We start from the raw sequence: 27,072 nt of genomic DNA, 5'->3' as shown, positions 1-27,072 counted from the left end.
TTCCTCACACTTATGCCTCGCATACATGCCTTCCATGTGGACCTGTTGAACTTGGGCCCACAGCTACTCCCATGGTCTTAGGGGGACTAGGGAGACCTACCCCAGGGACTGGAGATGCGGAGACGGAGTTCACTGGCCATTTCTCAGAGTGGTGCGCATTTTCTCTATGGACAGGTTGAAACGGCATGGAACCTCCAGGTGCATCTCCCTGCTTTCGTCTCGCCACTCCCTTTCAGGGCGTGGGATTCAGAAGTCCATTGCCAGATTCTGCTGACTTCTTTACTCTGCTCTCCTTTAAGGAGCCTCGTTCCCTTTTGGCATTTGACTTTCCACCCACAAGCCTGCAAGCCCTGGTTCTCTAGTTACACCTCTCCCACATCTGTACAGCTACCCAACACAAGCCCCTTTGAAGAATCATGACAACTCTCTTCTTCACATCATTCTTCTTAGTTTTCCCAAGGTGCCTAGCAATGGAGCAAGAGAAGTTTCCGCACACATTTATGCTTGGCAGAGTTGCGCTTTGAACGTGGTTGATGCTTTCCTGTCTTCCCCATCTGTTTAGCATCCTTTTCCAAGAAGAAGCAAACTGAGGGTCCATTTGGAGACCAGAGCCTCCAGGCCTGCCTGGAGTCCCTGCCTGTGTTGCTTACACTTCTTAGCCACGCTGAGGTTTGATGGTTGGTCTGCGAGGTAAATTTCTGGCTGGAATCACAGGCTTGATTTACTCCCACTGGTTGCCAGCCGTTGCCTCAGACGGAGGAGACCTGTTTCTTTTCCTTACCAACGTGTTTATACGGAGGTGATTTACGGAGGTTTCTCACAGTTACAGCCCCAGAGCTGAGGAGCAACGTTACTCGGTATACTGGATCCCTTACAGACATGGTTGAAGGGTCAGGGTCTTCAGAAGCCAGGAAAACTGGAACATAGGGGCCTTGCTAAGCCCTCCAGACACCCTGGGCTTTGCTGGTCTAGTTGAGTTCATTTCCAAAAGAAGAATCTCAGTGGAGATTGAGATCCTATGTGGTCTGTTAGGGATCCATGGGACCTCTCTTAAGAGCTCAGAGTCGCCGGGGAACAGAAGAGAACAGTTATAACCCAATGTCCTATGTACTGTGATCGGGGCTTACCCATAGCGCTCTTGTGAGCCTTGATGAAAAAGGATGAAGTCTAACCAAACTGCTGAGACTGGGAAAAGAAAAGCTTAGCATTTAAGCTGAAAAGTAATATATATAATGATATAATTAATATATTACATTAATATTAAAATTAATATATTATATATAATGAGTGCTTGCCTGCATGTATATTTGTGTGCCACATGTGTGCCTGTGCCCAAGAGGCCAGAAGCAGGTATCAGAACTCTAGGAAATGGAGTTCCAACCAGCTGAGAGCTTAGGATCTGGGAGCCTCACCCAGGCCCTCGGCTAGAAGAATACATCACTGTCAATCTCTGCGCCATCTCTCAGCCCTCAAGGTGGGTCTTAGTGGAATTTTCCATTTGGATATACTAGTGGAAGGATATTCTAAGAGGAGGCAAGAGTGTGAGTAAAGGCCCAGAATCCCCTTTAGCCTAAGGAAAGATGCTTCTTCTGCGAGGCCTATCTAGACTTTGGATGGGTAAGGGGGAGGTCCACGAGGTAAGGCAGGGTCTAAGCAGCTTTCCGGGAACTTTGTAGGTGGCGCTGCACATTCATTCATCAATTCCTTGCGGCCCTTTGCTTTATTTAGTAGCCACTGTGTCCTAATGAGCCATTCATTCATTCATTCATTCATTCATTTATTATTTAAGAGAGAGAGAGAGAGAGTGTGTGTGTGTGTGTGTGTGTGTGTACAAGCACACAAGTGCACCGAGGTTATGTGTGTGGCCAGAAGGCAACTTCCAGCTGATTCTCAGCCTTCTTGCTGAGGCAGAGTCTCTCAGTGAATTCTGCTGATGCACTGCAGGCCAGCTGACCCTTGAGCTTCTGGCTGAATTTCCTGTCTCTGACACTGATCCCCATGGGCTTCTGGGATATCAGCTGAAAGCTGCCACCTTTGGCTTTTTCTGTGGGCTCCAGGGAGAGGATTTACCCACTGTGCGCCACCAGCCTCTCCTCGTGTCAGCCCGTGTGCAGCACGCAGCGCAGGAGCAGAGCTGTGCTAGAAGGCCACTCTGCTTTCACCCTGGCGTGGCTCCTCTGGATGAGCAGAGGGAGAGGAGGAGATCAGACCTTCATGTCGCTGCGTCTATAGGTGGTTTAAGCCACTGAAACTGACAATAAAAAAGCTATGGTGATAAAAGTTGGATGTACTATTCCATTTCCTTTCGGTTTCTGTTTGAGAAAAGTTCTTATGCAGCCCTTACTCTAGCTGCGTAGTGAAGAATGTCACCCCGAGTTTCTGACCCTCCTCGCTTTGCCTCTCAAGTGCTGGGGTATAGACATGAGCCTCCTTGCCCAGTTTATTTTGTGCAGGACACAAGACAAGGTCCTCAGACACACTAAACAAGCACTCTGCCAACTGACTTACAGTCCTACCTCCAATTGTTCAATTTTAATTATCGTTACTGTTTTTCAGTCCTATAGATTGTACCCAGGGCCTTGTGCATGGTCGGCCAAGTACTTGACCACTTAGCCAAATTCCCAGCTCTTCATTAACACATTTAACCTGCTCAGAAAACCATCCATAATGTACTGTTTTCATCTTGCTTACTGGAGCAGGTCAGAGAGAAAGATGAGAAAGAACACCCACACAGCAGTTTCTCTTCAAAGCAGTTCAAAGGTGTTTACAGCCTGGGGATCTTAAACCTGAGCCCCCTGACTTAGAAGGAGTTGGTGATGAGCTTCCAGAGGCTTGAGGACATACTCTAGGTTATACATCGAATGCTTCTTTTTCAACACCTTGATGCGTATGGAGACAGTAGGAAGAAGACCTGTGCTTTCACACCATCTCAGAGGCTGTGTCAGCCTCTAGAGTCACAGGAGCCTCTGCTTTATAAGTTATCCATGGAGTGCTGGGCCACAACTGCTCCTTCAGTGCCCGGCTCGTAAACTCTCGCCTTCCTTGCTTAGAAGAAGCGGGCCTGAGGAGCAAATGAAACTGAATTCCATTTGCTGCTTGTGTGACCTTTTACTTGTAGTTCCACACTTGGAAAGTAAGGTGGGAGTAAGTCAGGTGGGTCTGTCCCCTGAAGTAAAGAGAAGGGAGGAAATCCCCAGGTGCTGAGAGAAGAAACCGAGGCTGGAAGCATCCAAGGAAATATCTGCAAATGGGTGGGGAAACTGAGGGCAAGTCCTGACGGAGCCGGAGGGCAAGGGTCCAGGACTAAGGGAGGAGGGTTCAAAGAAGGGAGCGGGAAGACAGCTTCAGGCTGAGCTGTCTAGATAACCCTCACGCTCAGACCCCAGGGAGTAGCTCTCCAAATGGTCGCTCAGGAAGCACTTGGTGAACTGAGCACTCTACACAGCTTTACTGGGTACTCAGTCTGTGCCAGGCGAACCCACTGATGTCATGGGGCTCTTTTCGTGGCTACTTAGGCTCTAATACCTCTTCCACCCCTTCTTCCCCTATGGTTGGTTGCTGATGGTCACAGAATGAACCAACATATAGGCCCGTTGTGTGGTCTTGAGCAACTACATGACCTATGCAGGCTTAAGGATAGAGTCCACTTACTTTTACGTGCCTTCAGTGCAAACTAAATCCTACATCACTGCCCTGGCAAGATCGGAGTCCTGGGTGGTGGTTGTTCCGTCTCATCTACACTTGTGACTCTGGTTGCTTCTACAATGCTTTCAGTGATGTTCTCCTTAAACTCCATGGTCCCCTTGCTGATCTTGACTTGCTGTTGTCTGAGCCTGCACTGATCCTGTTGCCTTGGCGTCCTGGGTGCTGGGATTCCGGGCATGAGCCATCAAACCAACTTTGCATTTCTCGTGTCTGGTTACTGCTGTGATCCTCTTTGGAGGATAAATCTAGGAGGTAAATCTAGGCCACCAACAGATACTTCTTTCTCCCCCTGGAGAATCCTGTTCTTAAAAAGAAGAAAAAGGAGAAGGAGAAGGAGGAGGAAAAGGAAGAGGAAGAAGAGGAAGACAAGGAAAAGGAAGAGGAAGAAGGGGAGGGGGAGGAGAGAAAAAGATAAGAAAGATACCATCTGGGTTAGATTCTTGTAGATCCGTGACCTTCCTGAGGTCAGAGCCTTCTCTCTGAAGACTTCCATGCACTGCAGATTTAACCATGTTCCAGATAAAGGTCTGCCTGGCACAAGCCGCCCGTGATAGAAGACCGATACGGCATGTTTACTGCAGGAGGTGAGTGTTAATCCCAGCCTCCTTACACCCGACCCACAGAGGAACTCTCCTTTGCTTGACTTTGGCTCCCAGACCTGATAACTTTCTGAGAAAGTCATGCTTTCCCCTGGCCCGTTTGAACTTTTCCCTTCTTCTGGAGGCATGTGTGTGCATCTGTTGAGTGTGCACACTTGGGCTCAGAAGGGAGGAGCTAACGGAACGCTTCTCGGTTTGTTGGCCTTACCTTTCTGTACAGAGCTTTCTCTTATTTATCATCTGAGAAAAAATAATCCTCCAGGCAGAGCGGCTGCTCAGTGAAAATATGATGAATAATGGCAAGAAGGAGAAGACAAAAAGAGGATGAGAAGAGCTTTAGCAGAACGGCAACCTGTCTCCCATCAAGCCCACTGGAGCTGCAAAGGCCCTGGCCCTGAGGCCCTTGAAGCTCGTGGTGCTCACGTCCATCTTTCCCTCTCTGAGTGGTTCCTCTGCTCCCTGAACACCTGCAGTCCTGCTGAGGTTGGATGGGCTCTGCCACAGCTTCCCAGCTCTTGGAGCCCGGAGCTGCTACCCCTCAGCCCCTCATCTAAGCCCAGCTTCCTCTCGGAACCTCAGCAGCACTAGGACGCTGAGGGACATCACAGTCAGGTCTGGTCTGGAAGGCAGAGAGAGGATCTGCACACCATGGCAGTAAGAGGATATTTTCCGTTAAGCTCGGGGTGAACACCGGAACTCTGTCACTGCTGAGCAATAGGGGCATGGCAGCTTCTCTGAGCATGCCCTGAGCCTGCTATTTAAGAACAATGCTATTAAAGGACGATGCTGTTTAAGGACCATGAGTTCCTAGAGTGTCAGTGAAGGCCCTTTGTCAGCCAGCTGCTGAGACAATGCAGAGAAAAACACCTCATCTCCACTCTTCCTGTCACTCCCCCAAGCTGGACCCTCAGATCACCGTATCTGGGTTTGAAGGCCCTGTTTGGACAGGCAGCCAACTATAGGCCATTGGCCGCAGGAACTGTCAGTATATCACCCATGTGTCCTAGTCCCAGACGCAGGTGCCTCCTCCCCTCCCTGGGATGCCATCGGCGAGGTCTGCCCAGAAGCCCGGGCTTCTCTACACCCCCCTCAGCCAGGTGGGACCCGACAATCTCTTCTGTGCACATTTCAGCGTACTGACCAATGGAACTCCCCCAGGGCCAGCTTCTCCTCAGGGTGTGGGTTGCAACAGCCAAGAGCTGTGGGGGCAGCTGCCAGGTTTAGGGAAAGCATTCAAGGCACTGGGAGCTGAACAGACCCCACCCCCTGGCCTGCTCCCTCTGGCTTTCCAGCCTGCAGTTTCAATAAGGGCGGGGGCTGGATTAAGTGTCTTGGCAGCCTCCAGCAAAACCTTTCTGGCAGAGAAAGAGGACTGCACATCAGGATCACATTCCAGATGTGGGGATGGAGATTTGGGAAGGATAAAGGAAAGAGAGTGAGAAAATTAAATGTGGCGAGAAATGGATTTTCCCTCTCTGCCGTCTGAAAATAATTGAGTTGGGTTATTTTGTAAAATAGTCTGTTTTGAGGCCTGTTCCTCAACACACTACCAACTGCCATATTGATCTGAAAAGTAAGAAGTAATTCATGCTGGCCCCTGGCTGTGATGGATACCAAATCCTTCCACCCTGAAAGGTTCTAAGAGGTGCCTTTGCTGGCCAAAGATGGTGGTTTTGGCTGACTGTAGATATAAGACTGGAGCCAGGGCTTTTGGGGAAAGGGCAGCTAGGTGATCTTTCTCGGGTTTGCCCTGCCTGGACACTCTGTCCTACAATGTCCACTACCCTGCCTGCCCAGCCTCTTCTGTTCTGGGCTTTGAAAGGCTTAGTCAGTTTCCCTGGAGGCCCTTGCAGGTGCTGGTCTGACCTCATGAGGTGATGCTGTGGCCTCCCTTCCATCCTTCCCATCTGGGCCTTCAATTCTGTCCTTGGCCTCTGTTCTTGGAGGTTTAACAGAGAGTTCCCATGTCAGGTTTGTCCTTATGGTGAGACATCTTTATTAACCATCCAGGGAATATTCAGTTCTTGTTACTCACTGCACTTGAAGTGGGGAGTGTGCTAAGAAAGGACTTGGCACCTTCTCTTTAGCGGAAATCCCACCAGAGGGATGGAGCTGGCTAACTTGGCACGGTGTTTGCTGTACTCCAGAGCAGGTACTCCAGAGGTCCAGAGCTCAGTTCCCAGCACCTGCTTCCAGCTTCAGGAAATCCAGCCTTCCCTTTGGCTCTCCCTGGACACTGGACACATGTGCATAAACCATGCCACTATTAAAAAATAAATTATTTTAAAAACAAAGTGAAAGACCCCTGTGGAAAGATACCCAAGGCTGAACTCTGGCCTCTACATACATGTGTGTCCACCAAAGTATAACCCACTTGGTGGCATGGCATCACTGCCAAGGCCAAAGGTTTCAGAGTTAGAGATTGGGGCCGTGTTCTGTACTTTGATGTGAGCACCGGCTGCAGAGCCTCTGGAAGACAGGGTTGCTGAGGGACAGATGTTACTGGCCAGAGTAGATCATCAGTTTGACCAAACCTTCCCTGCTCTGATCCTCAAAAGACATTTGTCTGTAAGGAGGCCCAGAAATGAGAGGGAGAGCCACAGAATTGTCCCTAAATATGTGACTGGAAAATACAAGTCAGTGACTATGGTTAGTCTTGTGGACCTTTTGGATTTTGAACCATTTTTTTTTTAAAGAAAATTAAAATGAGACACATCAAAGCAAAAAAAATCAGAATCAATGAACTGTTAAGGCAGGGGTGTCAGATCCGAGAATAATGCCCTTGCTTCAATCCACCTCATTAGGCCCAGAGTTTCCATGGAATTTGCCCATCTTCCTATTGCTTCCCTTCATGTCTCTTCCAAAAAGAAGGCCAAGGTCCATTGTGTGTGTGCCCGAAAATGTGTGTGTGTGAATGAGTATGTGTATAAGTGTGAATTCGTGACCCCTGGGGAAAGGGGCCACAGGGAAGGTGAAATCACCATACTGAGAACAGAACAGAGCAGAGCAGAACAGAGCAGGATAGAGTAGAGAGAGAATACAGTGGCTGGGAAAGAAGGAGAGGAAAGAATGAATGAATGAGTTTCCCAGCTGATTGGCAGCAGTGGGAAATGTGGGATGCTGTTTTAGAAAGAAAAAAGAGAAAATCATAACTCAGTTTCAAAATAAAATGAACACCTGTCTGAGATTTTATTTAACTAACGAGGGTCCCTCATTAGTCAAATGAGCTCTTTCAGAGCTGGTTTAGAGAGAGCAGAAGGAAGAAAGTGCCATGAGGAATGCTGAAGGAATTTGCTCCCTCAGTAAAGCTGGCTCCCTAGGGAGCAGACATGCTCACAGTTGCCTCTCTACAGACAAAATTAATTTGCATTACTATCAGTTTCTACAGTTTATAGAGTTGTAAAAGTAGCTTAGTTAAAAACAATGAGAAGCACAGACCTATAAAAGCTGATGATGCAGAAAGGGCTTTTTAAACACTGCCTTCTTCTTCCCTTGGAAATGTACTCAGAACCTGCCCTCAGCCCTCCTTTTTGAAGCTTTCTTCAAATAAACCTTTCAGACACAGTATTCCATGCCTTCATTTTCTTCTGGACTGGAGAAGCTGTGAGATCTAGGTAGCCATTTTTCAGACCGGTTTCATTAAAATGGTGGGCAGCGTCGGCAGGCGCTGTGCGTGTGGGGGCCAGAGGCCAGTGTCAAGTGTCGTCCTCACTGCTTGCTTTCTAATGTTTTGAGACAGCGTCTCACCGGGTAGCCTTGGCTGGCTGGGAGCTTGCTGTATACCAGCCTTCCTCCTGTGCGCTGGGATTAAAGTCACTCACCACCACTCACAACCTCTAGTTTCCTTTCTGTTGCTGTGGTAAAATACTGACCAAAAGCATCTCAGGAGAGAGAAGAATTTATTTGGCTTCTACTGAGAGAAGCCAGGGCAGGAGCTTAAGCAGGAGCCTGAAGGCAGAAAGTGTGCAGGGAAGCTGTTTGCTGGCTGCTCACACAATCTCTGGCTTTCTGACGCAGTTCAGGGCCGCTTACCTTGGGAATGATGCCCTCTGCGGTGGGTTGGCCCCTCCTGTATCAGTTAACACCAAGACAAACCCCACCGACAGGGTTATAGACATGTCTGATCTGGGCAGTCCCTCAGCTGAGCCGCTGTCCTCAGCTGTCCTGGCTGCATCAAGTTGACAGTGAGAGCAAACGGGGACGTCCGGCGAGCCCCACCGTGATGGGACTGCGCATGCTCACTGCCACTCCAGCTCTTTACATGGGTTCTGGGGCTCGAATCCAGGTCCTCACGCTTGCACCGCAAACGCTTTAACGGACTGAGTCATCTCGCCTGCCCTGCGGCAGTTTCTTGAGACTGCAGAGGAGCAAGGTGGAAGACTCAGAGGGAGGCGCACTTGCCAGCAGTCATTTAGGTGAGGACAAGTTTGGACAGTGAAATTTGGAGAAAATGGACGTTTCTGCCAGAGTGAGAGGGACAGAGGCGCAAGCTGTCGCCGTCAGCGCCTGGAGGAGGCTCCTTAACCTTGTAGGGGCCTTAACTCAGGTCAAACCGAGTCCTCAGCCTGGATGAAGGAAAGAGCTAATGTGACCCTGCTTAGTGGAGGAGAGGTAGGGGTCCTTTCCACTCTCCTTTCATTCCCCCTCCACTTCTGTTCATGGCCTTCTCATGCTGGTGCTGTGGGGTGGGTATAGCTGTGCAGTCTGCAGCGCCAGCTCCAGTTCTGATGGGCTGGAGCCGGGGTGAATGTAGAGGCAATGAGCGTGTTAAAACCATGTCAGGGAAACCGAATCCCAGAACTTATCAGACACACCAGACCAAGGGAAGGTTGTGACTCCCTCACGTGGACCCGTAAACTTATGAACACCTAACAAAGAATGGCGTGGCCGCACGCCAGCCTAGCAGCTGATGCCTGGCGTGTGCCCCAAGGACCAGCGGTTCCTCTCCTCAGCTTTGTCCCACGCGGCTGACATAGCCTGGTCAACGGTCTGTCTGTTTACCCAGTCACCTTTCTGGACCTGGACCTGACCAGCAGTTTCCTGCTCCAGCCTTTCATTTCACAGCCATTCGCTCTTAAGCCTGACTCCAGGAGCTCCATAGCTCCTCCCCAGCATGCCTTTCTTATCAATGCAGATTCTTTGCAGCCCACTTCAGAACTCTTAGGGCTCAGCCCTCCTGAACTCTGCGGCAACCTCTAACTTGTGTTCATCCTGTAACTCTCTCTCTCACACACACATGCACACACATGCACACATACACACACACTAAGAGGGGTATATTATGTGTGATATGAGAGTTAATAATTAAGGTTGAAATAAAAGAGCACAGTGATGGTGGAGCACACCTTTCATCTCAGCACTCAGGAGGCCTAGGTGGGCAGGTCTCTGTGAATTCCAGGCCAGCCTGGTCTACAGAGCAAGTTCTAGAACAGCCAGGGCTACACAGAAAACTACCCTGTCTTGAAAAACAAAAACAAACAAACAAACAAACAAACAAACAAAGTGAGAACATTGGACTAAAAGAACTTGCTTGCATTTGCCTCAGTCTGCGGCTACCAGTGAGGGAGATTACATGACAAATTGCTGTCACTGAAACTGTTTGTCTTAGTTATTTCTATGGCTGTGATCAAACACCATGACCCAAAGCAACCCAGGGAAGAAAAAGCTTATTTCTGCTACCGTTGTAGTCTGTCAGGAAGGGAAATCAAGGTAGGAATTAGGTCTTTGGAGGAGAGTTGCTTACTGGCTGGCTTCTCTTAGCTTGATCAGCTCCTTTTTGCATACGACCTGCCCAGGGGTCACTGCCCCCAGTGGGCTGGGCCCTCCTCTATGGATTGGCAATTATCCCCTATCAGTGGACTTGGGGAGGGGCATTCGTGGAGAAGGGGGAGGGAGGATGGGACTGGGAGGGAAGGAGGGAGGGGTTTGGGGGATACAAAGTGAATAAAGTGTAATTAGTTAAAAAGACAATCCTGCACAGACTTACATATAGACAATCTGCTGGAGGCATTTTCTCAGTTAAGGCTCTTCCCAGATAACTCTAGCTGTGTCCAGTTGACAAACAAGCAAACCACCAGGGCACTGCTAAACTTTGTTGTATATATTATTCTTAAGTAGATTGTCATTGTGAGTGACAAGAGCATGTGCATCTATGTTTGGGCACAGTTCCCTTACAACATACTAAGTTGAGCTGTGTTCCCCTGTTGGCACACAGTGCCTGCCTTTGGCCGATCACCCTTTCTCTGGCCGTTTTTCTTAGTGATCCATCCTGAACCTCTCAGTTGGAATTCTGTACTTCCTCGTGGAATCATCTTAGGTGTTTTAGACAGACCCAGACAAACTCTTTCCCCATCATGTCTGGTCCACCGGGAACACAGCTGTTGTGTTGGCCATACCCAGGACATCTTCTTCTCCTCTCATTCCACCAGACAATCTTGTCTTTTAGGTTTCCCAGACAAGAACTAGACCTGGCACTCACCATCGCTGTAAGGAAACCCAGCTGAGCCCTCTAGTGGCTCCCAACATCCATTTCTATTTCCTTGAGGGAGAAGGACTCACCTCTTTGCTTTAGCAGAGGAATGCCAGCAAAGCCCCCGCCAAGAAAACAAGCTCTTGCTTATTCAACTCTCCTGCCCCCACAGCGAGTCGGGCATTCCAGAGTCAGCTGGTGGGTTCTGGCCCTTCATGCTGTGCCTCCCGCTGCAGTGTCTTCACTCAACAGGAACAGCCTTATCTTAGCATCTTCCCTTCACAGGCCTCCCTGCTGTGCCAAACCCTCTTCTGTGTGTGTGACAGCCGCCTTTGAGGGACAAGAAAAATCAAGAGATGGAAGGATTGTCCTGAGAACCCTCCGATAGTTTGGGTGGTGGATGGGAACAGTCTCTAAGTGCTACCTGGTTTCAGTCTTGATGGCCCTTTTAATTGAAATGTTATTTTTTTAAATGTCTGTAACTTATAAGCCATTGAATTGCAGCATACTCTTTATTTTTAGTGTCTAATGCCTGAGTTCTTGTCCTTCTGTTTCATGAGAAATGACATATAAGCATCAGAATGTGGTGATCTCTGTACTGTGGCCGAATGTGTGGACAGGGTTAGTAACTGGGCATTTTTAAAGAATATGTTTGCTTTCTTCTTTGTTGGGTGTAAAGTTCTGAGGCTCTCTCTGAGCTTGGGCTTTCAAGTCTGCTCATTCAGAGGGATCACAAATGGTATTTTAGACCCCAAATAGCAAGTTATCATTGTAGCACAATTGACATGCAAAAACTCCGTGTGTAAAAAGTCTCTCCTGGGGCTAAAAAGATGGATTAGCAGTTAGGAGCGCTTGTTCTCTTGGAGGGACCCAGGTTCGATCCCAGCAGCCACAAGGTGCCTACGACAATCTGGAACTCCAGTTCTAAGCCTCCAAAAGCTACTTCTGACTTCCCAGGTACTGGGCGCGTGCATAGTGTACATATATGCACGCAGGGAAAACACTCATCGACCCAACACATTTCAAGATTTTGATACATTAATAAAGGTCTTTATTCACTTCGTGTGTGTGTGTGTGTGTGTGTGTGTGTGTGTGTGTGTGTGTGCGCGCGCGCAGCGTGCGCGCGTGCATGCCAGAAGTCAACCTCAAGTGCCATTCATTCCTCATGAACTGTTCATCTTGTTTTCTAACACAAAATCTCTAACTAGACCCTGGGGCTTACTACTGAGGCTACTGAGTTAGGCTGGCTGGTAGACGCCTGGGATTGCCTGACTCTGCCTCCCCAGAGCTGGGATATAAACGCACAGCTCACCCTTAGCTTTCCGGTGGGCACCGGGGATCACACATAGGCCCTCCTGCGGGCAGGGAGGCCAGTGGAATGCTCTGGGCCTCCCAGCCCTCTACCTGTGTTACTCCTGCACTCCCTGAAGAGCAGCTCTGCCTCCTGCTCCTGAAACAGCCTTGGATGAGAATCAGGGCACCTGAGTTCTTAGCGCAGTGCTGTCCTGGGTTTGTCCTTCCATGAACACAGAGTGTAGGCAGATGCTCTCAACCTTCGTTCTCCTTGCAAAGTCTGTGACCGTGTGGCAGGTCTCTGCTCTTTCATCCTGAGGGTCACAAGCAGTGTACAGGCCAGCGTGGCCACTGAGAGGGAGGGGTTTTTTCTTTTTCTTTTTCCCCAGAAAGCATTACACACACAGAGATGTTCCTCCCTGGTTCCTGGGAATTAAAGTCACGGTTTTAGAAAGAGCTGCAACCGCTGGTCAGTAAAGTCACCAACGTAACCCTTCCTTGGGATGTTTTAGGAACACAAGGAATTCCGTTCCAAGCGAGGTCAGGGTAGGCTGGAATATGCAGAATGCTGCCTCGTGTCTTGCCCTGTGGAGCAGCTGCGCAGGAGGGTGACACGTGGCCTCCCCTGGGGAGATGCAGACACATGTTTCTGTGCTTGGAGCCTCTCTGCTGAAGCCCTTGACTCTGGGAAGTGATTGAGCTCTCAATTGGGGAAATTTAGTGGGAAGTGTAATTTTCCGTGTAGAGCACTAACTTTTCATGGTTTTTGCTTTCAGGCGGTCCTGTCTTAAAGGGAGACTCAATGGATAAGAAGGAAGGGGGGTGGGTATTTGCTACTTGTTAACCCTATAAATGTGAGACAGGAGGTGACTGCATTTTGTGTGTCAGTGGACACAGTGACAAAGGGTCATATATACTCTTCTCAATTTCAAATGCAGAAAGTGTTCTCTAGCCTAGGGAGATAGCTTTGTCGGAGGGATAGGAGTTGAATCCCCAGGACTCATGCGGGGGGCGGGGGGGAAGCCAGGCATGGTGGTACACATTTCAATCCTAGGACTGAAGAGTCAGAGACAGGTAGGTCCCTGAGGTTTTTGAACAGCCAGACTAGCCCAGCTCAGTGAGGTCCAGGTCATTTGGAGACTGGGTCTCAAAAAACCGGAGTGGCATGCATGCAGAAAGGGGAGGGAGGGTGGGATCGGGAGGGGAGAAGGGAGGGGCTTATGGGGGGATACAAAGTGAATAAAGTGTAATTAATAAAATAAAATTAAATTAAAAAAACACAACACCAAAAGGAAAATAAAACAAAAAGAAAAAAAAAAAAAAAGAAAAAGAAAGAACCCAACAGCAACAAGATAGCCATCATCACAGAAATAACAGCCAGGCTTATTCTCCATATACATGCAAGCACAAGTGGACTTGTAAAGGACATGGACACACACACACACTCACTGGGGGAGCGACAGGGACAAGACACACAGAGAGATACACACACGCAAAGATGGTTCTGGGGGAGAAGATTATTTTTCTACCAGTTCAGCTGTCAGAAAAGCTTCAATTACCTCAGCAGAGCCCTGGGCATCTCAGCAACTTCCTGGAAGTTGTGCTACATGGCATCCCGAGAATGAGCAATGCCCTATACACACTGAGTTCTAGGAAAGAGGTTTGAGGTCAGCTTACTCACTTGAAATAAAGGCAGTGAGGGCAAATGCCCGATCCCTATTTATAACAGTGCAAAACAATCCCCTGGACAAGCCATTCATCAAGCAAGAGGCTACTCACAGATGGCTTGGACTGGGAGTTGATGCGAAGGGGGGGACAGTGGCTCATTAATCATCATCCACAGAGAGGCTGCTGGGCATCAGTGAGTCCACAGGCTGAGGTCAGCTATGCTGTCGGGGCTTAATGTTGAATTATATATGCGTGTAATACCTAGCAAAAGTCACAGGAAGCACCAGAAGTCCACCCAACCCCAAATCTCTTCACACTTCCCTTTCCTCCTTGCCTGCTTCTTAAAGTCAAAACAACTCTGAAAGATGGCAAATGTGTGCTTTCCATCACTGGATAAACATCGTGGGTTAAGGTACCTGCCACCCGACTGTGCTGTGTGGACAGGATATTAGGGCTTCTCTACCCCAGGTAGTTTCTGAATAATCAAGACAGAGACCTTTCAGATTAGTAAAAGCTTCTCTACCCCAGGTAGTTTCTGAATAATCAAGACAGAGACCTTTCAGATTAGTAAAAGCTTTAAGCACCATTCCTGGGCAGATATCAACCCTCTAAGCTATTTTACTATTTCCCAGATACACAGCCCTAGTTACTTGCCATAATTGTTCCTGCCTGGGCTGCTTCTGTTCCATCAGTCCAGCCCTCATGGCCATGTGCTTGTGGCCCTTACTGCCCCGTGGTGACTCCCTTCACCCCAGCTTCCTTTTTCCTGCTACATCTCCTCTCCTACTCTTCATGGTCCTCCTGTGACCCCCGGCCTGGGAACCCAATCTCCACCTACTTCTCTTCTGCCCAGCTATAGGCTGTCAGTTACTTTATTTAACCAGTCAGAGAATAGAGAATATTGGCAAGCAAAGTTTATGCCACATCCTTTGGTGTATGTGAGAATGCATGTGTCTGGGTGGCAATCAGGTCTTGGGGGCCAGTAACTAGCATTAGAATACGCAGCACCAATCCCCACATGAGTCTGAATCCTGAATCCACATAAAGGTAAGATGAGAGAGCTGACTCCACAGAGTTGCCCCCTGACCACCACATGGCCACCACGGCATGCATCATGCACACAACACAACAATTAGAACCTTAAAAGAAAACTGTCTGCTAGGGCCCGAGCTACCTAAGGAACATCAGGGGAGCTTAGCAGTAATCTCTTCATCTAGATAGGTTAGTCAATCTTCAGACAGGGAGATAAGACAGAGGAGTGCATGCAGGCACAAGTGCATGCAAAAAAGAAACAGGCAGGCAGGAAGTAGGCCCCTCTGCATCTCCCTGTTTCCCTTCTCTTGTGTCTTTAGGCCCCAGTTAGTGTGCCATCCTCTGCACAGCCTTCTCAGACCTCCCCAGCCTTGACTAGCTGTTTCTGACCCTGCTTCCCAGCAGCCTGCGCTTGCCATTCTGCCTGCTTTTCACGTTGAACTGTGTCTACAGGTCCCAGGTTTGCATGTCTCGTACCTACCATCCCAAACTGTGGCTCTTTCTGGAGCAGGGCCTTTGCCTGTCTGTGTCACTCTTGGTATGATGAGTGTTTTCTGGAAGATTAGGTAATCATATGGATGATGATGAATGAGGGTAGAGAGCTGGCGGAAAACCCAGGAGGAAGGATTCTCTCTGGCCTTGAGAGCTAAGGTAATGAGGGGTGAAGATGATGTGACTACTTAGGGTACCTCTTAAACCTTCCCAAACAGCATCACCAACTGGAAGCCAAGTGTTCAAATGCCAGAGCCTAGGGGAGGATGATCCCTCACTTAAACTGCCACAACCATCCCAGGAGGTGGCAAGAGGGGGGAAAGTGAAGAAAGGAGCTATGGATAACCATCAGGGATACCTGTACTGGGTGAAAAGGAATGGAACCAGGCAGGGTAGTGGTCAGAAAGCAGGAGGACATGGTAGCCGAGAGCAACAGAAGAAAGAGAAGGGACTTGTTGAGGCTGTGCCATGTGTACATGACCTCAGCAGAGGGCTGTGCTTGCAGGACAGGTATGTATTCCAAAACTAACAGTTTCTCCTCAGGAAGAGCTGTGGCCCAAGAGTTGGCAAGTCCTCTGGGCTTGGGAACAACTCCGGATCCCACATCCAACAGCAAGTGTATGTAGAAATTGCTAGAGGCAGGACTCAGACTTGTCCAATTCTAGCCCATCATTTGTTTTCCCTTTAATGGCATAATCTTAAATATTAGCCCTTGTGAAAGCATACTTTTAAAAATGGATCTCCTATTGTGAGTCACTACTTAATAACCCTAATTCTTTCTTCTTGGGCTAAGAAGGTAACGTGTTTGGAACTGATTGTTGGGATCAAAAGCTTTTGAAGGTTTCTGCTTCTGCTTCTGGATCAGGCAGCCGTGGTCTGAGGGAGGGCGTGGCCACTTAGGCCTTCACACTGTTTTTATTCCATTTTGCCTGATGTTTGTGGAGGTTGAAAGAAAGTGGTCCCCGGAGAAGTGGGGGGAGGATCCCAACTGTCTTGCGTTTTATTGCTTTTTGTCATCGTCAGGTGTTCTCGAGTCTGGCTTGGCCCTTCACCTGCCCTCCGTTGCTAAGCGGACAGTGCTCTTCCCACCTCTGACTCCACCAGATTTGTTAGATAGAAAGCTGCTAGAGCAGACTGGCTTCGTTACTCGTGTGCCTTTCCCTCAGACCTTCATAAATAGGATGAAACCACCCCCACCTCCTCACTATATGCCTAAAAAGAGAGAGGCCCGGGTAGCCATTCAGATTTATACTGTGACAGTAACATGGGGAAGTAATAATTTATCAATGGAATTAAGTATCAGTTTACTCTTTAAGAAGTGAATGGACAACTCTGGGTCAAGCTAGAAACTTAAGACAATAGAAACTCCCAAGAATCTATGAGGGTGATCCTAGCTAAGACTCCTAGCAATGCAAGATATTGAACCTGAACTGGCCATCTCCTGCAGCCAGATGAGACTGCCAGCCACAAAAACCTCAGACCCACAATTTGTCCAGCTTCACCCAGCAACTGATAGAAACAGATGCAGAGACCCACAGCCAAACATTAGGCAGAGATTGGGAAGACTGGGCGGCAGGGAGGGGGGAGGTCTTGAAGGAGCCAGAGGGGTCAAAAACACCACAAAAAAACCCACAGAAGCAACTAACCTGGGCCCACAGGGGCTCACAGAGACTGAACTGCCAACCAGAGAATATACATAGGACAGACATGGGGCCCTCTGCACACATGTAACAGTTGTACAGCTGGGTCTTCATGTGGGACTCCTAAAGCTGGAGCAGGGGCTATTTCTGACTCTGTTACCTGCCTTTGGATCCCTTTCCCCTAACTGGGCTGTCTCATCTAGCCTTAGTAGAAGACAATACGCCTGGTCTTACTGAAGAAAAATAAAGTGAATGAGGCATATGAGATAGCTCAGCATGTGAAAGTACTTGCCACCAAAGCTGAGGACCTGGGAGACATCCCTGGGACTCCATGGTAGCTGCAGAGAATTGACTCCTGAAAACTCTCCTTTGACTTCCAGGCACAAGCACACACACACACACACACACACACACACACACACACACACACACACACTCTCACACACACACACACTCACACACACACACACACTCACACACACACACACACTCACACACACACACACTCACACACACACACACTCACACACACACTCACACACTCACACACTAACTATATATACTAAAAAAGAGACTGTCATGGCGGTGCAGAAGGGATGTCTCAGCAGTTAAGAGCATATATTGCTCTTGGAGAGGACCTAAGTTGGGCTCTCAGCACGTCCATGTTGGGCATCTCACAGCTGTCTGTAATTCCATCGCTAGGAGATCTAATGGCCTCTTCTGTAACTCTCTGAGCACCTACACTCACGTGTGCATATAAATTCAGATGTGTGCATGACACTTACACATGTATACGTAGTTTAAAAATTAAAAAAAAAAACTTCTTAAAAGCAACAAAATGAAAAGAATGTCAGAATGGAGTCTGAGCTGCCGAGGAAAGAGGAAAATGGTGCATAGAGAGCTGCTGAAGAAAGAGGAAAAGTGGGGGAGGAACCTGGTGCTCTCTGAGGGAAGAAGGGCTCTCTGACTGTGGCAGGCCCCCAGGGCTGTGTATTGCCCAGCTTTCTGTCACTACACTGGAAAGCTGCTTTCTGCCTCACAGATCTGAATGTCGGTCTACATAAGGTGGCTGCTCCCTTGCCTATGATAGGATGGTAGTATTACAAAAGAGCAAATCTACTCACCTCATGACTAGGACGCAAGAGAGGAAGAAGAAGAAATGTGGAACTCTCTAATCCCGTGATGGGACACCTCCTCTCGGCCTCAGTAACCTGAAGACCTCTCACCAAGCCCCACCTCCTGACGGTTTTGCCACCTCCCACCAGCACCAACTTGGGAACCAAGCCATTGACAAGACTCGGGAAGGAAGGTCTTGTGATCTGAATTGTAGGAGGCAGCTGTTTCCGAGGCTGTCCATCAAGGTTGAAGAACGCTTTCATACATAGAACACCAGCATTCAGAGGGACAAGAAGTCTGGCAACGTCAGATACACACACCAGAACAGCAAACAGCCTTACCCTCACCACCCATGTTTATGGGTTTGCTTGCTTTGGGAATCAAAGGTGAAATAGACAGTTATTGAACAGTTTCCTGTGACAAATAAAGGCACCCAGGCAGTGAAAAGCTAAGATCATAGTTCAAAGGAATGTCAGCCCATTGAGTGCAGAAACCTCTGACCTTCAGGCAGACAATCCCCTAACTCAGGAGGGTTTTGCAGAGGTTTTTAAGACTGACCTAAAGATGTCCTGTTGTCAAGGAAGACAGATGGGAAGGACCTGCTTAACCCTGGGCTGGGGCTAAGGTAGTTCTGTAAACATCACCACTGGGACCTCAGAAAACGAAGAGAGAGCTGCTTTCACTCACACAGTGACAGGTAGAGGGGGAAAATAGAAGCAGATGTTTGCATAGGTTTCAAAATGTGCCTTTCTGCCCTTGATGCAGACATGCGGGTTTCCAGCAGATGGAGATGTTCCCACGTGAAAGGGGACTTCTACAGGTATCCCAGCCCCAGACTGGCCCTCTTCAGACCAGATCATTGCTTCCTTGGGAGAGGCACGGGAGACTTTCCAGAATGTGGGCTTCCTAGCTTTAAATCAGCTTGGCTTTCCATGGAGACCTTCAGGAAGACCCCGGCTTTTAACACAGAGGGTTAGCGTTTGTAAGGCTGAAAGCCTCAGCCAGCTCTTTGCTTATTTGAGGTGGATTTATCCCTCATCATCTCTTTCCTAAGCCTTGAGTGTGGAAGCTGTGGACAGCAAAGCATTCTGGCCGCCTTCCCATCAGCATGTATTTGCATCACAGTACTGAAAAGCTTTAGGAGTCAAGATCTTGAGGTTTGCAAGGTTTGGGGTTTTGTTGTCTTTTTTTTTTTTTTCCTTTAGTTTTCTACTTTTCTGTCTGTGGACCTAGGGTCAAGTTGTTTCCAGAGCCAGCCTGTATTCTGTTTGGGGGCCTTTGAGGACTTGGGCAGGGTGCTTTTGCCACAGTTTGGAACAGCTGAATAGCGGAACACTGGGGGCGAGCAGCTAGGCCCACCTCATTAACATTTAGGACAACACCAGCAACAGGTCCCGCCCAACTGCGGAAGAAAGGGGATCAGGAGACTTGGTTGTCTGGGTGACCACAGGGTTAGGGAAACATTTTCAGATCTGCCTCAGGCTCCCTGGTTTGATGCATTTTCTCTTGCTACAAATCAAATGGCCCCCACGGAGGGTTTCATGAGGATTAGCTGGAGGTGACAGCATGCCTTTAAGCTTAAAGGGGATCATTTTTGGTAGCTTGGCTTTTCTTCCCTGGTCTTTTTCCAAATGATTTTTTAAGTAGGGACTGGAGAGATAGCACAGTCATCAAATACTCACCTTGTAAATGTGACCTGAGTTTGATGTTTTAAGAAAGAAAGAAAGAAAGAAAGGAAGGAAGGAAGGAAGGAAGGAAGGAAGGAAGGAAGGAAGGAAAGAAAGAAAGAAAGAAAGAAAGAAAGAAAGAAAGAAAGAAAGAAAGAAAGAAAGAAAGAAAAAGGCAGGTTTGGTGGTGTGTACTTAGAATCCCAGAGCTGTGTGGAGACAGGTGTATCTGTGCAGCTCCCTGAACAGCTAGCCAGCCTCCTCAGTAAGCCCCAGGCCAGTGAGAGAGAGATCCTGCCTGAAAAACAAACAAACAAACAAACAAAAAAAGACCAAACAACAAATTGGAGAAGAAAGGGTTTGTTTCGCTTACACTTCCACAGCACTGCTCATCATGGAAGGAAGTCAGGACAGAAACTCAACCGGGGCAGGATCCTGAGGCAAGAGCTGATGTAGAGGCCATGGAGTACACAGCTACTGGCTTGCTCCTCATGGCTTTGCTCAGCCTGCTTTCTTATAGAACCCAGGACACCAGCCCAGGGATGGCCTCATCCATGATGGGCTGGGCCCTCCCCATAGTCACTAACACCTGTCAATCACTCATGAAGAAAACGCCTTACAGCTGCATCTCATGGACTCCATGAGGTCCTTCCACTCCGATGGCTCTAACTCGTTCAAATTGACAAGACCATCCAGTCCATACCTCTGGAATGATAGCAAGAATGTGCTCTGGCCTCCATAGACATACACACACGCACACACACAGAAATCAGAAAGAACAGAGTTCCCTGGGTCACTCAAGGTCAACCTCTCTGTCTGCTGCATGCAAATGAGTGCTGCCTTCAGCACTAGGGCCTACTGTTCAGGTTGGGAGTAACCAAGAACAATGACAGCAGCCTATGTTGTTACAGACACGACCTGCAAAGGGTCAAGCCAGTCAAAATGCCAGCATGGATGGTGGAGTGGCCCCAAAGCTCCGTGCTTGGCAGAGGAGCTACTGGCAGTTGATGGCTGCTGAAGGGGCACGCTTCTTTTCTATGGTGATGTGGCCTCTGGTTGCCTGTGCCTCCGTAGATGGATGCACACCCATGGGTGATGGACAGCACTAATTAGGCTAAAAAAAACCAGCACACGATTGGGGTGGTGACGGGGTGGGGTACTGCGTGCGTTTGGAGGGAGGTAAAGGTAATGGAGGGAGGGATGTGCTCAAAATACATTTTTAATGACTGTAATTTTCAAAGAATAAATATATAATATTTTTAAAAATCTGTTTTGTTAATTAGTATATACAACAAAGCCCTAGGAGTGAATATGAGAGCCAAGGACTCTCAAGCAAGTAGCTCAGATTCCCAGTGAGTTTATTAGAAGCATCTTTCTTGCCAGCCAAGACCCCTCTTCCACATTCCTCTTGGTTCAAGCAGAGGTCACCTCTCCTCAGGCCAGGAACTCTCTAGCTGCAGTCCAGCCAGGAATATCTGGACTTTCCTTTGATCTAGTTTTTTTCCCTCCACATAGAGCTATTTAATCTCTCAAGGGAAAGGCAGACACATTTGTGTCTTGGCCATCAACAGTTAGGGGCTTTTTTGGATTCCATGCATGCACAGAGACAAATCAAAACAGTGCTCTGGATGGCCCACATCCTCTGTAAAACCAGACTTTGCAATGAACTCCACCTTTGCTGTGCAGGGACCACTCCTTGGAGTTGTCCAGCAAGAGGCGATCAATCTGAGGTTTGAATACGCTGAGGGCTTCTTAGGTTTCTTCAGGCGAGCTGCTGGCTTTCCTCCCCTTCCCTCTCCAGGATTCATTCATTTGGCCAGCAACGCTGTGGAGAGCCGCTGTGTGCCAGCTCTGTGCCATCGCAGGTGGGGCTGCGGTGTGCAGCTCAGGAATGGCGCACCCAGCCAGCTTCACACTCGCCTCATTGAGTTTAGGTCAGTCACGTCACCTTGGTTTCCAAAGGCCGGCTGGTGTTTCCATCCACCAGAGCACATTCCTTTCTGGGAGGTTTGGGTTTTCAGATCCCTGTATTTGCCCTGCTACAGACAGAGGGGACCAATAGAGTGCGCAGACCATTGCGCACAATGGCCTGCAAGGAAATCACCCTCTGCCCTTTGATCTGGCCCCTGGCACTGATTGGCGTGCTCACTGGATACTTTGGGGTGTGTAGAGAGAGGATGAAAAGGCTTTTAGGGCAGTTCTCAGCCTGGCCACAAACCCTCTGAGGGTCAAATGACCCTTTCCCAGGGTCACATATCAGATCAAAATTACAGTTATGAAGTAGCAATGAAATAATTTTATGGTTGGGGTCACCACAACATGAGGAACTGTATTAGAGGGTCACAGTGTTAGGAAGCCGAGAACCACTGTTTAAGAGGTTTGTGTGGACTCTAGCATATTAGGTTTTTTAATGCAATATACTCAAAATTTACTGTCTCTGCTGTTTCTAAGTGGGTAGTTAAGTGGCGTAGCACATGTTCAAGCTGTGCGAGCAATCCCCAGAACGCCTTATCTGTCAAAACGGACACATTTCCCATTAACAGCAACTTCTTGCAGATGGAGAGTGGCTTCCACGAGTTAGGCTATTCGCTGTGCGAAATTGGGACCTGAGTTCAGATCCAGCCGCCATGTAAAGAGTAACACACACACGTGATATCAGCACTGGAAGGGAGGAAGATGGGGAGGGAGGGCTGGGGGAAGGGGGATCCCTGGAGCTGGGTGGCTGCCAGGTTAGCTCCAGGGTCAATAAGGGACCTTGCCGAAAGAACATAAGGTAGAGTGATCAAGCAGAGCACAGGACTTCCCACTCTTGCCTCTGTGTGTAAACATGAAAGTGTATTTAGCTGTGTACACTTGCCTCTCTCTCTCTCTCTCTCTCTGTGTGTGTGTGTGTGTGTGTGTGTGTAATCATACAGAGTTTGACATTATTTCACTCAAAATAATATCTTCAAGTTTCATGTCTATTGCAGCAAGTATTCAAATTCCCCCTTTGAAAACTGAATGACACTGCACTGCATCTTTTATATTCATTTTGGTTGTCCACTATTTTTGAATCCTTTAATGTTTCTATGAACATAGGCATATACATTTCTTCAAGACTCTTATATCCTTTCAACTTTTTCAGGGATATAACTATACATATAGCATGCTGAGTCATGTGTTAATTCTTTCCTAAATATTCTTGAAAAATAATTCTATCATTTTCCGCAATAGTTCTATTTTACATTCCTAACAACAATGTGTAGGGTTCTGGGTTTTTGTTTTTTTGGTTTTTTTTACATCCTTTCTGTCTTAGTTGCTTTTCTGTAGCTATAACAAAACACTGTGGCCAAAGCAACTTATGAAAGAAAGCATTTAATTTGGGGCTCATGGTTAGAGTTAGAGTCCATGGCCATCATGGTGGGGAGCACGGCAGCTGGCAGGCATGCAGGTGTAGCGCGGGAGCAGCAGCTGAGAGCTCACACCTAATTCACACCTAATGCACAAGCGTGAGCCAGAAAGAGCAAACTGAACATTGCGTGGGCCTTTGAAACCTCCCAGCCCACCTCCGGGGACACAGTGCCACCAACAAGGCCACACCTCCTAATCCTTCCCAGACAGTTCCACCAACTAGGTACCAAGTACACACACTTCTGAGCCTGTGGAGGCCATTCTCATTCAAACCACCATACTTGCCAACACGTATATTTTGTTTTGTTTTGGTTTTGGTAGTAGCCATCATTCTAGTCATAAAGTGGGAATTGCATTTTCTAAGAATAAATAACATCCCATTTATAAATAACGCTCCATTTTTGGGTAAGTAGATGCATATCAGAAAATGTTAACATTTGCCTTTATTTATCTATTCTCAAAAATAAATGGTATAAAAGTCCAAATAGGATGGGCCCAATAGGATCCAAGCCAAAGGCTTAAGAGAGCTTTTATTTGCTGTTTGTTAACTTGATTACCATGGGTGTCTTAGTTTCTTTTTGCTATTGCTGTGATAAAATGCCACAACAAAATCAACTTAAGAGAACAACAGATTTATTTTAATTCATAGTTCAATGATGCAGTCTATCATAGCAGGAAGTGAAGGCAGTATGGTCTAAAAGTAGCTGGTCCCATCATACCCAAAATCAGAAAGTGGAGATGAATGCTTTCATCTAGCCTTCTCCCTAAAGAAACATTATTCATTCATTCATCCATTCATTCGTTCATTCTTGTCTGTGTGCCTGAGAGTATGTGTATGCGGCACATACATGAACGCCTACTAAGGCTAGACGGGCACTGGGTCGCCTAGAACTAGAGGTGACGGGGGCTGTGAGCTACCTAGTGTGAGTGCTGAGCACTGAACTCAGATTGTCAGGAACAATCGAGTGTTGTTGGCTTCTGTGTCGCGTCTCCAGCCCCACTTCCTCCATTTTATATGGTCTAGGCCTCAAGCCTAGGGAAGGACGTCATCCACTTCCCTGGGAGTCCTCCTACCTGAACTAACCCAATAGACAAGATCCCTCAAGGCCTTCCCAGAGGGTGGGCAATCCCTCACGGTGTGTCTGGAGATTTCGCTCCTGTGTTTCCGTGTCCTGCCGTCGTGACAGTGACTACTCAGTGTTGCAGTAGGACTTTGCTTTTGATGAACTGGCTCCGTGGCTCTAACTGAAAGCGGAAACCCAGGCTAGATGAGAGAGAATTTGAAGATTTGGACTGGTGGGAGGTGTGTGGGCTGCAGATAAGCTACCGATGTCTGCCTTTCGCAGCCCTGCAGAGTTCAAACCTAGTTTTGGCTGGTCTCCACCGTCTCAGAGCCTTCCTCTCACCTTAGGCCTCTGAAACGGGGAAAGACCTGAGTCTAAACCAGGGTTTGCCCCTTAGCCAGAACCTTGCCCCAGGAGCAGTTCGCAGTACTGAGTTACCAGGAATGTTTACAGTATCCTGGTCTGTGTGGTGCAGTGGGAAGGAGAATGGTTAATAATTGGGACTGCCCCATCATAAATCCGCTAGAGGCCGGGGCAGAGCGCCCGCCCCTTCTCTGGCCCCTCCGACTTTAGAGAATTATGGCTGGCTACATCTGTCCAAAACCGGAGCATTAGGCTGTGTCTGCAGAGCCACGGTGAAGCGCGTACCTGAACTCCAGGGAAGTAAAGGCGGCGACTGCACTCTGTATTCATGCACTTGTAAACCGTGTGCGTGTGTGTGTGTGTGTGTGTGTGTGTGTGTGTGTGTGTGAGATTCCAGCCTTACAGATCATTTACATTATTACACTTTAACACTGAGAATAGTGTTGGTGGGGGTGTTTGCTGACGTAAAACACTAGTAAATAAATACCTTGTGTTTGTTACTTTTCTGTTACTGTGATAAACTACCATGAAAGAGCATATTTGGGCTTGCATTTCCAGAGGGAAAGTCTGTATTGGTGGGAAGGGCCTGGCAGCAGGGCGTCAGAGCAGGAAACTGGGAGATCAAATGCGTCTTAAAGTACACGAAGCAGAGAGAGTTGGGGTGAGAAGTGGGGGGAGTCCTGAGAGTTAGGCAAGGCTATAAACTCCCAACCCCCCATGACATACTTCCTCTATCAAGGCCACAGCTCCTAATGGTGACCCGTAGGACCAGGTGTTTAAATTCCGAAGTCTTTGGGGGCTATTTCTCTTTTAAGCCACGACATCTCTCATTAAGATTTTATTTCCCAGCGAGGTATGGTGGTACACACCTGAAATCCTATCACTCAGAAGGCTGAAGTGGACAGAGGGTGAGTTTGAGGCCAGATGGGGCTACACGGAGAGATCCTGTCTCATGATGGCAGGGTAGTTCAGTGGGTAAAAGTGCATGTTGCCAAGTCTGGTGACCAGAGTTCAAGCCCCAGAAGCCACAGGGTAAACAGCGAAACTGACTCCTGCAACAGTCCTCTGATCTCTGCGCATGTTTCTGTGTGTCTCTGGCACCCAGACAAACAAATATATATGTACATATATACATACATAAATGTAGTTTAAAAACAAAATAAATGGGTTATTTATCAGCAGGTAACGGTTGAACTGCTGGAGACCCTTTGGACCACAGCAGACTCTCATAAGCACGGAGATTGAAATGATCTCTCTGTGCAAGTCCATTGACAAAATAAAAACTGCAGGTGGCTGCTTGCAAGACCATGAAAAGAAAGGAAGTTGAGTCATGAAGCCCTGAGCAGCATTCGCAAGGTTTGGCCACCAACTAGCTGGAACCCTGAAGTACAGCCAAGGCACCACTGAACTGCCCTGCCTACTCTTCTTCCAGGCGTATTTCAACTTGGCCATGCTTCCATGATGACTATCAAAGAAAATGAAAAGAGCAGACAACTCAGAACAGACAAAAGCCTAACAATTTGCTACCTTCCAGCCAGAGAAGACGTCATAAAAGGAAAAATCTGCTACTGGTTGCTGCTTTGCCATCAAGACCCATAGTTCTGTGTGTGCACTTCTTTTAAAGCTCCATAGGTGGGCGGGCAAGCAGGCAGGCCGGAAGGAAGGCAGGAAGGAAGGCCACCACTTCCCTGAGTATTCGGTTTCAAGACAGGAAAAAAAGTTTGGTTTTGCGCAGTGCCTGTGTGTTTATAAGCATGGCTAATCTGTCTCTGAGTCAGGTCATTGAGATACGCAATACTCATGCTGACAGATAAGAAAGGCAAGGTTCAGAGCCAGAGCTTGTCCAGTGGCACAAGTTCAGTAGTGGCAGAATCAGACGCAGACCAGAGCAAGAGCCACACAGAAATCGACGCATCACCACCACCCCACTCCTGCCGCATCACCACCACCCCACTCCTGCCGCCTACGTGCGGACCGGTGTGTGGAGCCAAAGGTTGATACAGGATGTCCTTCAGCAGCTCTTCATCGTATGTTTTGGCATGTGTACCTGGCCTTTACATGGATGCTGAACACTACACCGGGTCCTTGTGTTCACATGGCAAGCGCTTTTCTAGCTGAGCTTTCTCTGCAGTTCCCTCGTCTCTTCCTGTCTCTGTGCCTCTCTTCTGTTCTCTCACTGGATGTTTGTCCTGGATCTAGGCAGCGCCTTCCACGCTGTCCTTCTTTGAAGACAATGGCGGTTTGAAGAGCCTCTTGGGCCCTAAAGGCCTTGGCCGTGGCATCAGAGTGTTGGCAGCAGCTAGCTTTGCGAAGTGGCCGCAGGTCCCAGTTAGCCTGGGAGGAAGGCTACACCTCATTTAACTCAGTGGCCACCATCCAAATTGTCCCACGGTCAGGAACGGGGCTGTTTTCATGCCTCTCCTGTGCATAGCTTTTGTCTTTCCTCTTTGTCTGTGCCCATCTTTTCTCCCCAGATACTGCAAAACACTGTTTCAGCCTGAGGTTTCAATTAGGTTCTGGCGTGATGTGCTCCTGCCACGCTTTGTGTGGCCCAGAGAGAACGTCCTTCCCGGG

General features: G+C 48.3%; 1 protein-coding gene and 1 long non-coding RNA gene across 2 annotated transcripts in view; one reads left to right on the top strand and one right to left on the bottom strand.

The window, feature by feature from the left end:
• The window catches only part of Thsd4 (thrombospondin type 1 domain containing 4), a 516,099-nt gene that overhangs the window by 219,022 nt on the left and 270,005 nt on the right, over nt 1-27,072 (top strand). The window lies entirely within an intron of this gene.
• On the bottom strand, nt 13,506-18,092 carry LOC132652405 (uncharacterized). The gene is made up of 3 exons (XR_009589943.1): nt 18,023-18,092; nt 13,846-13,964; nt 13,506-13,715 (listed from the first exon to the last, which is right to left on the bottom strand). It is a non-coding gene; the product is annotated as an uncharacterized LOC132652405 (long non-coding RNA).

Source organism: Meriones unguiculatus, chromosome 1 (assembly GCF_030254825.1).
Source record: "Meriones unguiculatus strain TT.TT164.6M chromosome 1, Bangor_MerUng_6.1, whole genome shotgun sequence".
NCBI lineage: Eukaryota > Metazoa > Chordata > Mammalia > Rodentia > Muridae > Meriones > Meriones unguiculatus.
Note: the sequence above shows the minus strand (reverse complement) of the source record. Positions and strands in the feature narration are given on the sequence as shown.